This window comes from Marmota marmota, unplaced genomic scaffold (assembly GCF_001458135.2).
Source record: "Marmota marmota marmota unplaced genomic scaffold, marMar, whole genome shotgun sequence".
Lineage (NCBI taxonomy): Eukaryota > Metazoa > Chordata > Mammalia > Rodentia > Sciuridae > Marmota > Marmota marmota.
Genome location: NW_026000255.1, coordinates 729,760 through 740,001, shown reverse-complemented (window position 1 = coordinate 740,001; position 10,242 = coordinate 729,760). Strand labels below are relative to the sequence as shown.

At 37.1% G+C, this 10,242-nt stretch overlaps 1 protein-coding gene, 1 long non-coding RNA gene and 1 other non-coding gene across 4 annotated transcripts in view; 1 reads left to right on the top strand and 2 right to left on the bottom strand.

The window, feature by feature from the left end:
* The window catches only part of Nbdy (negative regulator of P-body association), a 95,557-nt gene that overhangs the window by 81,673 nt on the left and 3,642 nt on the right, over positions 1 to 10,242 (top strand). The window contains exon 4 of the transcript XR_007344866.1: positions 6,691 to 6,864. The gene's annotated coding sequence lies outside the window, so the exon portion shown is untranslated. The remainder of the gene's footprint in view (positions 1 to 6,690; positions 6,865 to 10,242) is intronic.
* LOC125614257 overlaps positions 6,682 to 10,242 on the bottom strand; it is a 7,535-nt gene continuing 3,974 nt past the window's right edge. The window contains exons 1-2 of one of the 2 annotated variants that reach the window (XR_007344868.1): positions 7,224 to 7,234; positions 6,682 to 7,007 (exon numbers count right to left, since the gene is read on the bottom strand). This is a non-coding gene — a long non-coding RNA (uncharacterized LOC125614257). Of the gene's footprint in view, positions 7,008 to 7,223; positions 7,235 to 10,242 lie in introns of those variants that run through there. The other variant, XR_007344869.1, reaches the window with a different exon arrangement.
* On the bottom strand, positions 7,112 to 7,246 carry LOC125614259. The gene has a single exon (XR_007344873.1). It is a non-coding gene; the product is annotated as a small nucleolar RNA SNORA70 (small nucleolar RNA).

Sequence of the window (10,242 nt, the reverse complement as noted above, 5' to 3'; positions counted from 1 at the left end):
TCCTCCTCCGGTCTGGTTTCGCTGGTGCCGGGCGGCTTCCTCCTCCGGTCTCAAGTCCTTAATTTAAATGTGCAAGTCATCAGTGTCAGGCAACAAGAAACATGAAAAAACCAAGGATATATAACACTACCAAAAGCACAATAATTACTCAGAAGCCAGACCCAAGGAAATGGAGATATATAAGCTGCCTAATGAAGAATTCAAAGTAGTTGCTTTAAAGAAGTATCATAGATTCTAGGCAAGATGGCAGAGGAACCCAACACTAGCTTGCTCCTTAATGGGATGAAACCAAATAAATAAATGTTTAACTACACATGGAGGTAAGTAGCTATGGGTGAGCACTGGAAATTGAAAGCAGAGAAAACAAAACATGGTAAAATCCAGAGATGAGGCAGAATAACAAGTAAATGAAGCAGAGTACCTCAGCACCTGGCACCCAGCACATTGGGCAGGGGCAGAGGATTCTTCCCTCTGAGGGAGTAAATGTAAAAGAGAAAGAGTCACAGCATGGCATACAAGGCTGCACTCCAAAACATAACTTAAACTTGCACAACAAGCTAGTTTTAGAGAAGAAATTCACTGAATCTTTCACCAAACTCTCAGAGTGCAGTAGTCAGAAAACATCCTGAGAAAGATCTTATTTTCTGAGACTATGATGGTCTAGGGATCAGAAAACCTGGCACAGTCACATAACAGTGTTTCTGTGGACACCCTTGACACATTCACTGGGCAGACAATGGGAGAATGTCTTTGAAATAAAACCACAGAGAGTTCTATGCTGTAGGGTAGAACCACAGGTAGTTCTATGCAGGCTGTAATGGGGAGTGGAATGAAGGGCACTGCCCTCTGGAAGACCTGCCCTCTGTGACTTGAAGCAACACAATTCAGGTGTGGTTTCCTGTGAGGGCCAGGTATGAAGGTGTAAGGATCAAGGATAGTAGATTACTCAGTTTCCATAACCTATCCTCCAGCACAGATAGGTGTTCTGCCCACCTCAGAAACATCCAGGGATCTGCTGCAGCTTTGATACCTGACACACCCCTGAGCACACATAATAAGAAACTCCAAAGTGAATATATGCTCATCTGGTACAGTCCACATCCTGTCAAAACTCAGTCTGTGAAGGGCTTACTTTGGCCCCCAAATTGGCCACACCCCTAGGTGTGCAGACTAAAAAACCTCAAGAACTAACATAGACCCAGCATGGTCCACATTCTGCTAAAGGTGGTCAGCGAGAAGGGCTGTTTGGGGCTCCAACATTTGCTATGCCCCCAGGTACACAGACTTAAAGCCTCTAGAAAGAATATGTAATCCCAATGCATGCATTCCTCCTTAATTTGTTGGGTGAGAAATGTCTTGCACAGCCTATATTCCACCCTAACTCATTTGGTGAAAGCTGATAGGAATTTTAACAGGGTGTAACCCATCTCATTATACCCTATACTTGGTAGATTCCAACCTTATAAGAACAGGAGAGATTATATTAGCGTAGTCTACAATTAATCCACTTTCACTTATATCACTTTCACTCAAATCTGAGCATTTTGGCTTAGAGGAAATTTTAACTCATTTTCTCCATCTATTATGTCTTTTTTCTTTTTAGTGCGGGGTATGGAACCCAGGGCCTTGTGCATGTGAGGTGATTCATCTATTATATTACAATATATCATGTTATTTATTTTTTATTTTTTAGTTTTTATTTGTATTTTTTTGACTTACATGACAGTAGAGTATATTATGAGATATTATACATACATACATGGAGTATAAGGCATTCTCATTAGGATCCCATTTTTGTGGTTGTACATTATGTGGAGTTTCAGGGGTGGTGTATTCATATATGAACATAAGAAAGTAATGTGCAATTCACTCTACTGTCCTTTCTATTCCCTTCCCCCATTCCCTTCTCTTCTTTCCCCTTTTTCTAATCCAATGAACTTCTATTCTTCCCTGCCCCATTGTGTGTTAGCATCCATATATCAGAAAGAACATTCAACCTTTGGTTTGTGGGGACTGGCTTATTTCACTTAACATGATTGTCTCCAGTTATTTCTATTTATGGGCAAATGCCATTATTTCATTCTTCTTTATGGCTGAGTAATATTCCATTGTTGTTTTCTTTGCTTTTTAGTTTGAATCCATCCTATTTATTGATGGTTTTTTTTAAGGATAATTGAGTTTATGTCTTTAATGAGTCTATTTTATCATGACTACAGCTTTTTTTTAAAAAGAACTCTTTGGTTGCACATGCCAGAGGTTCACCTTTGTGCCTAAGTTTTATGGTTTTAAAACAGGTTGTAGCTGTACTTATTAGTCATGCAAGTAGAGGAAATGAACAATATGTTTTTCTTAAGTGCATAAAGGACTTGTCCTCATCTGAAATTTTGTTGCTTTAAAAGAAGTATCTCTCCACAAATATTATGACCTATTTTCTTCATAATTTATTTATTTATTTATTTGTTCTAGTTAGTTATACATGACAGTAGAATGCATTTTGACATATTGTATATCAATGGAGCACAACTTCTCATTTCTCTGGCTCTAAATGATGCAGTCACTTCAGTAGTGTAATCATACATGTATATAGGGTAATAATGTCTATCTCTTTCTACCGTCTCCACAACTACAACCCTCCCTCACTCCCCTCTACACCAACCAAATTTCCTTCTTTCTTCCCTATCCCCCCATAATACTATGGCTCAGTATCTGCTTATTAGAGAAAATATTTGGCTTTTGGTTTTTGGAGATTGGCTTATTTCACTTAGCATGGTATTCTCTAGTTCCATCCATTTACATGCAAATGCTATAATTTCATTCTTCCTTAAGGCTGAGTAATATTTCATTGTATATATACCACATTTTCTTTATCCATTCATCTTTTGAAGGACACCTAGTTTGGTTCTATAGTTTAGCTATTGTGAATTGAGTTGTTATAAACATTGATGAGGCTGTGGCATTGTAGTATGCAGATTTTAAGTCTTTTGGGTATAGACTGAGGAGTGGGATAGCTGTGTCAAATGGTGGATTTATTCCAAGATTTCTAAGGTATATCCATAATGCTTTCCAGAGTGGTTGCACAAATTTGTGGTTCCACCAGCTGCAAATGAGTGTACTTTCCCCCCACATCCTCGCCAACACTTCTTATTGCTTGTATTCTTGAAAATTGCCATTCTGGTTGGAGTGAGATGAAATCTTAGTTTTGATTTGCATTTCTCTAATTGCTAGAGATGATGAACATTTTTTCATAAGTTTGTTGATTGATTGTATTTCTTCTTCTATGAAGTGTCTGTTCATTTCCTTTGTTCATTTATTGATTGGGTTATTTGGTTTTTGGTGTTAAATTTTCTGAGTTCTTTATATATATCTTGGAGATTAGTGCTTTATCTGAGGTGCATGTGGTAAAGATTTTTCCCCCGTTCTGTAGGCTCTCTCATCATGTGATTGATTGTTTCCTTTGCTGAGAAGAAACTTTTTAGCTTGAATCCATCCCATTTATTGATTCTTGATTTTACTCTTTGTGCTTTAGGAGTCTTGTTAAAGAAGTCAAGTCCTGGGCTTGAGATGTGGCTCAAGCGGTAACACGCTTGCCTGACATGCGCGGGGCACTGGGTTCGATCCTCAGCACCACATAAAATAAAAATAAAGATGTTGTGTCCACCGAAAACTGAAAAATAAATATTAAAATTCTCTCTCTCTCTCTCTCTCTCTCTCTTAAAAAAAAGAAGTCAGGTCCTAAGCCAACATGATCTGGGCCAACTTTTTCTTCTATTAGGTGCAGGGTTTCTGTTTAGTGCCTAAGTATTTGATCCACTTTTAGCTGAGTTACATGCAGGGTGAGAGATAAAAGTTTGATTTCATTTTGCTACATATGGATTTCCAGTTTTCCTAGAACCATTTGTTGAAGAGGATATATTTTCTCCAATGTACATTTTTTGGTGCCTTTGTCTAGTATGAGATAGCTGTATTTATTTGCTGAGAAGAAGGTGTGTCGAATCATTGATGAATGAAATATTCTATATATGTCCATTAAGTCTAAATTATTAATTGTATTATTTAGTTCTATAGTTTCTTTGTTTACGTTTGTTTGGAGGATCTATCCAGTAGTGAGAGTGGTGTGTTAAAAATCAGCCAATATTATTGTGTTGTGGTCTATTTAGTTCTTGAAATTGGAAGGGTTTTTTGATGTGCATAGATGCTCCATTGTTTGGGGCATGAGTGTTTATGATTGTTATGTCTTGTTGATGTATTTTTCCTGTAAGCAGTATATAATATTATTCTTTTTCCTTTCTTTTTAACTTTGGCTTAAAGTCCATTTTATCTGATATGAGGAAACCTCTGCTTGTTTACTTGATCCATGTGAGTAATATGTTTTTTTTCCCCATCCTTTCATCTTCAGTCAGTGAATTTCTTTGTCTATGAGGTAAGTCTCTTGGAAACAGCATATTGTTGGGTCTTGTTTTTTGATCCAATCTGCCAGACTATGTCTTTTGATTAATGAGTTTAGGCCATTAACATTCAGGTTATTACTGAGATTAATTTGTAGTCCCAGGAATTTTGGTTTCCTATTTTTAATTTGACTTAGTTTCTCCTTTGATTGACTTTTCTTTTAGTGTATTTTCTCCCTTTGCTGGTTTTCACTTTTTTTCCCCATCTCGTCCTCATAGAATATTTTACTGAGAATGTTCTGTATAGGCTTTCTACTTGTGGATTCTTTTAACTTTTGTTTATCATGGAAGGTTTTTATTTCATCTTCTGATCTGAGCTTAATTTTTCTGGATATAGAATTCCTGGTTGGAATTAATTTTCTTTCAGAGCTTGATATATATGATTTCCGGACCTCCTAGCTTTGAGTGTCTGGGTTGAGAAATCAGCTGAGATCCAAGTTGGTTTCCTCTATATGTAATCTGATACATTTCACTTGTGGCCTTTAAAATTCTATCCTTATTCTGTATGCAAGGTATTTTTGTTATAATGTGCCTTGGTGCAGATCAGTTGTTATTTTTCCTATACTTCTATATTGAGATCTGCCCATCTTCTGGAATGACCTTTATTCTTCTGTTGTCTGGAGGACTATTTTATAGGCTGCTTTTACTGCATTATGTGTCCTGAACAAGGGGTATAACTATGTGAAAGAAATCACTTAATGTATTTACTATGGTTTGAAAACCTCTTACATCATTTTGAGGAGAGCTGATTACCATCTATAAATGTGAACATTTGAGAAAAAACTACATTCTAAAAACTCTGAAAAAATATATTAAAATATTTTCTTCCACTCACAGTTTAGAAGTGGGCTGGGGCTGGGGATGTGGCTCAAGCAGTATCGCGCTCGCCTGGCATGCGTGTGGCCGGGGTTTGATCCTCAGCACCACATACAAAAAAAACAAAAAAACAAAAAACACAAAGATGTTGTGTCTGCCAAAAACTAAAAAAAATATATATATATAAAAAGAATTTAAAGTTACTCCTTGCTGATATATCTGAGATGAAGGGAATTCTTAGTGAACATTCTTACTTTGAATTATGCCAGATATTGGGAGGAATAGTAGATACTAAAGCCTTGATTGTATAATCTCTGAGAGATTCTGGACATGAGGGTAGCAAAAAAACACACCAGCCTTCTCAGCAGTATACTTAGCTCTTGACCTGTCTAGATCTGTCTTCCATATTCTTCTTTAACTCTCAGGTTCTTGTACCTATCCATGCCAACCTCACCTGCCCACCTCTGGCACCATCTTGTGTGGTTTCCATGTTTTAATGACATTTCTGGCTGCCTAAAAAATCTTAGGATGGTTTGGTGGAATTACCTAAGTTTCTTTAGCCCTGTTGCCTATGTTTTCCCTGACTGGGAGAGAAACATTTTGCTCTGTGTAAAATGCTGTGTCCTTGAGGTTAACTGCAAATATGTTAATCTGTCCTTCTCTGGGGCATTTGGGATGGGTCTGAAAGCCCAATCTTTGAAATCCCCACAACTTCAGCAGGTACTCAACTTTTTTCTGGGGGTGTGGGGATCAGGAGGCCCTGAAAGACCCATGTAATTAATCACATTGAGTGAAGTGGGTTTGTGTGCAGCCATGCCTCCAGGATTAATAGTAATTAATAGTAATTATCTTTCCCTTTCTCCAGGACAGCAACAGTAGCACTGATTGCCCCATGTGCTGATTCTCTGGGGCCTCAGTGGATGCTCTGAACTTTTTGGGTACAGTTGGGAAGGGTCTAAAAGGCCCCTATACTAACTATGCAGTGGAGAAGCAAGTGTCCTGGCCTTCTCTGTATTGGCAGTTGACTCTGAAAGTCCCAAACTACAACTTGCCTTGAGTGCAGAGGGTGTATATGCATCTGTAAACTCGGGATTAATAGTAGCTATCTCTCTGACCCTTAGCCTTTAAATTGTACTAGACTGTAGTTGGCATGCAAGGGCCTGCATAGCTCTAAACCACCAGTTTCAAGGGGCCTGCTATTAGTCTTGCATTCTAAAGTACTCAGTGGGTTCATGCCATAGACTCAGTCCTGAATCTGGGATGTTTTGGTCTGAACACAAGCCAAGCAAGTGAAAAAAGATGAAAAGGAGGTCATTGGGTCTTGGGGAGGTTAAAAAGAGGATAAAATAAAAAAGAGAGAATACAGAAAACTGGAAAGATTTTTCTTTTCTTCTTCTTCTTCTTCTTTTTTTTTTTTTTAACAATACAGGATTTATTGGTGTGTGGGTGATTAAGAAGGGGACAGCACAGTGGAAGCCCTCATGAATGCAGGGCTCACCACTTGTCCAGAGGACCACAATTGGGGATATATTTGACCCCACAGCCATCAAGAATGAGCCGCTTCTCAGCCACCATGTCTTCAAATTCACCAGCATTAAATTTGGTAAAGTAAAGCCCCACTTCTTTGAGATGTGGATCTTCTGGCAGCCAGGGAACTTGAACTTGGCCCTGCATAGGGCCTCAATCACATGTTCCTTGTTCTGCAGCTTGGTGCGGATGGACATGATGACTTGGCCAACATGAACCCTGAAACCCCGGTACTCTGGGGTTTCCGAAAGGCACCCCTCATCCCTGTTTGAAGCCTAGATGGGGGACATCATGAGATCAGAAATATGAACATCTACCCAAAGTGCTGTCTCCAAGGTCCCTTAGAGCAAACCATATGAGCAACAGGCTGCATACACTACCAAGGAGATTGCTGTTTGCAGCCATTACACACTGGGCCACCACAAGTAAAGGAACCCAGTCAGCTTAATTAGATGCAGATGCAAAGAGTTTTGATCCTCCATGCAGAAAGCCTGGATAATGGTTTTAAGATGGTTCTCCTTCCCAGCAATCACCAGCTCTGGTGGGAAGTGCAGGTCCTATCTTGAGTCATGCTGTTCATTATGTTGTATTTAAACCTCTGCTCAAACTTCCTATCTACTCAATGTTGGAGTCTGTAATTCCTTTTTTTAAAAAATATCTTTTTAGTTGTAGTTGGACACAATACCTTTATTTTATTTATTTATTTATTTTTATGTGGTGCTGGTGATTGAACCCAGGGCCCTGCACATGTGAGGCAAGCTCTTTACCACTGAGCCACAACCCCAGCCCGGAGTCTGTAATTCTTAAAATCTTTATAATTTTTTCTTTTCTGCATTCTGAAACCAAAAACAGAAATCAAAAGTGAGCAGAAATAGCTGTAACTGTATCAAGTAAACTATACTTAAAGAGAAATGTAAAAAGACAAAGAACTCTACTACGTATTGATTGACAAGAAGTTATAATGAATATAAATATATAAACACTGATTATGATGTGGAACTGTCCCCAGAATGCCCATTTCTTTTAAATATTTTAGTTGTCAATGGGCCTCTGTTTATTTATTTATATGTGGTGCTGAGAGTCAAACCCAGTGCCTCACATGCTAGGCAAGTGCTCTACCACTGAGCTACAACCCAGCCCCAGAGAATGCCCATTTATTAAAGGTTTGGTTAACAATTTGTGTCAAATGAGGAGGTGGCGGAATCTTTAGGATATGTAGTCTAGGTGAAAAGAAGTTTGATCACTGGGTTCATATTCCTTAAAAGGGAATATTTGGCTCAAGCCCCCCTCCCTCGTCTCTCTGTTTCACTTTTTGATTGCCTTGAAGTGAGAAACTGCCTCATCACAAGCTCCTGCCACGGTATTCTGCTTTGTCAAAAACTTCAAAGCAACAAGACAACCAAACATTGATTGAAACCTGCAAAACTGTGAGCAACAAAAAATTTTCTCCTTTAAGTTGATTATCTCAGGTATTTGTTACAGTGTCAGAAAGAAAGTGACTAACACAACACATAAAGCTTAAACACACAATTTTAAAATACAAACATTACTACATCTGTAACAGAGATAAATTCTAAAACAATAGTGGGAAACCTCAATTTCCCACTTTCATCAATGGGAAGATCATCCGGAGAAAATATCAACAAAGAGATAGAAGAGTTAAACTATATTACAGACCAAATGAACCTAAAAATATTACAGAAGATTTCATCAAATAGCTACATATTATATATTCTTCTCATCAGGAAATGAAACATTCTCTAAAGTAGATCATATATTGGGTCACAAAACAAATTTCAAAGAAATAAATCTAACATAATTTTCTTATATACACATATGAAAATACCTAAATGAATCTCACCATCATGCCCACCCAGAAGAATGCAGTCCTAATTAGAATATGATATACCCATGCTTGTATAATCATATCAAAATGGATTCTACTATTATGTATAACTAATAAAACAGGAACCAATAAAATAAAAAACAAAATAAAAATTTATTATTTTTTAAAACCACAAATGGAGTAAAACTAATAATCAACAACAGATAAAACTTTAGGAATTATATAAAGAATAAACAACAAGTTATTGAACAGTCACTAAAGCAACTAAAAAGAAAATTAGGAAATTCATTAAAAATTAAGATGAAAACATAACATATTCAAATTTACAGTATTTAATAAAAGTAGCTATAAGATGAAAATTTGTAGCAATAAGGACCTACATAAAATAATAGAAATATAGCAAACAAAAAATCTAAGCATCTCAAGAACCTTGAAAAAGAAGAAAAAATCAACCAAAATTACTAGGAGAAAAGAAATAAAGAACACAGAGGGAAAAGACACAAGAATAGAAACAACAACAACAACAAAAAAAAACCCCACAAACATCAAAGATGTGAGTTGTTTTATTTCCTGAAAGATAGACAAAATTGACCAACATTTAGCTAAATGAGTCAAGAAAGAAGTAAGCTGAGTGTGGTGGCACACACCTGTAATCCCAGGAACTCATGAGGCTGAGGCAGGAGGATTGTGTGTTCAAAGCCAGACTCAGCAACAGCAAGGCACTAAGCAACTCAGTGGGACCCTGTCACCAAAATACAAAATAAGGCTGGAGATGTGGCTCAGTGGCCAAGTGCCCCTGGGTTCAATCTATGGCATCCCCCCACAAAAAAGAAAGATGTGAGAAGACAAAAATAAATAAAAGATGAAAAAGAATATATTATTACAGATACCAGAGAGAAACAAAGGAACAACCATATACTAACAAACTGGAAAACCTAGATGATATGGATGTGTTTGTGGACACATATATCCTATCAAGTTAAATCGGAAAGCTATATAAATCTGAGAAAACCATTAAAAAAATGACATGATGAAATAATAGTAGAATATCTTTGTGGAAAGAAAAGCTTAGGATTGAATGTTTTTACTCAAGAATTCTATCAAACAATTAAGAAAGAACTGACATCAGTGGATTAGACAAAGGGGAATGAAGGGAAGGGAGAAGAGATAGGAATAAGAAAGACAGTAGAATGAAGCAGACATAACTTTCCTATGTTCATATATTAGTAAATGACCAGTGGACATCATGTCAACCACGAGAATGGGATCCTAATTAGAATAAGGTATGTATAAATATCAAAATACATCCCATGTATTTTGATATTTATACATACCATTTGTCATGGTATCTAGAAAGAATAAATAAAGCAAATTAAAAAAGAAATAAATGGCAGAAAATATTAAAGAAAATACATAAATATATGAAGATTGAAAGATATTCTTTTGAATGGGGGAATGGATCATGGAGGAAATGAGAGAAGAAATAAAAAGAATTCTTAGGGGCTGGGATTGTGGCTCAGTGGTAGAGCACTTGCCTAGTGTGTATGAGGCACCAGGTTTGATCCTCAGTACCACATAAAAATAAAAAAAAATAAATAAAATAAAGGT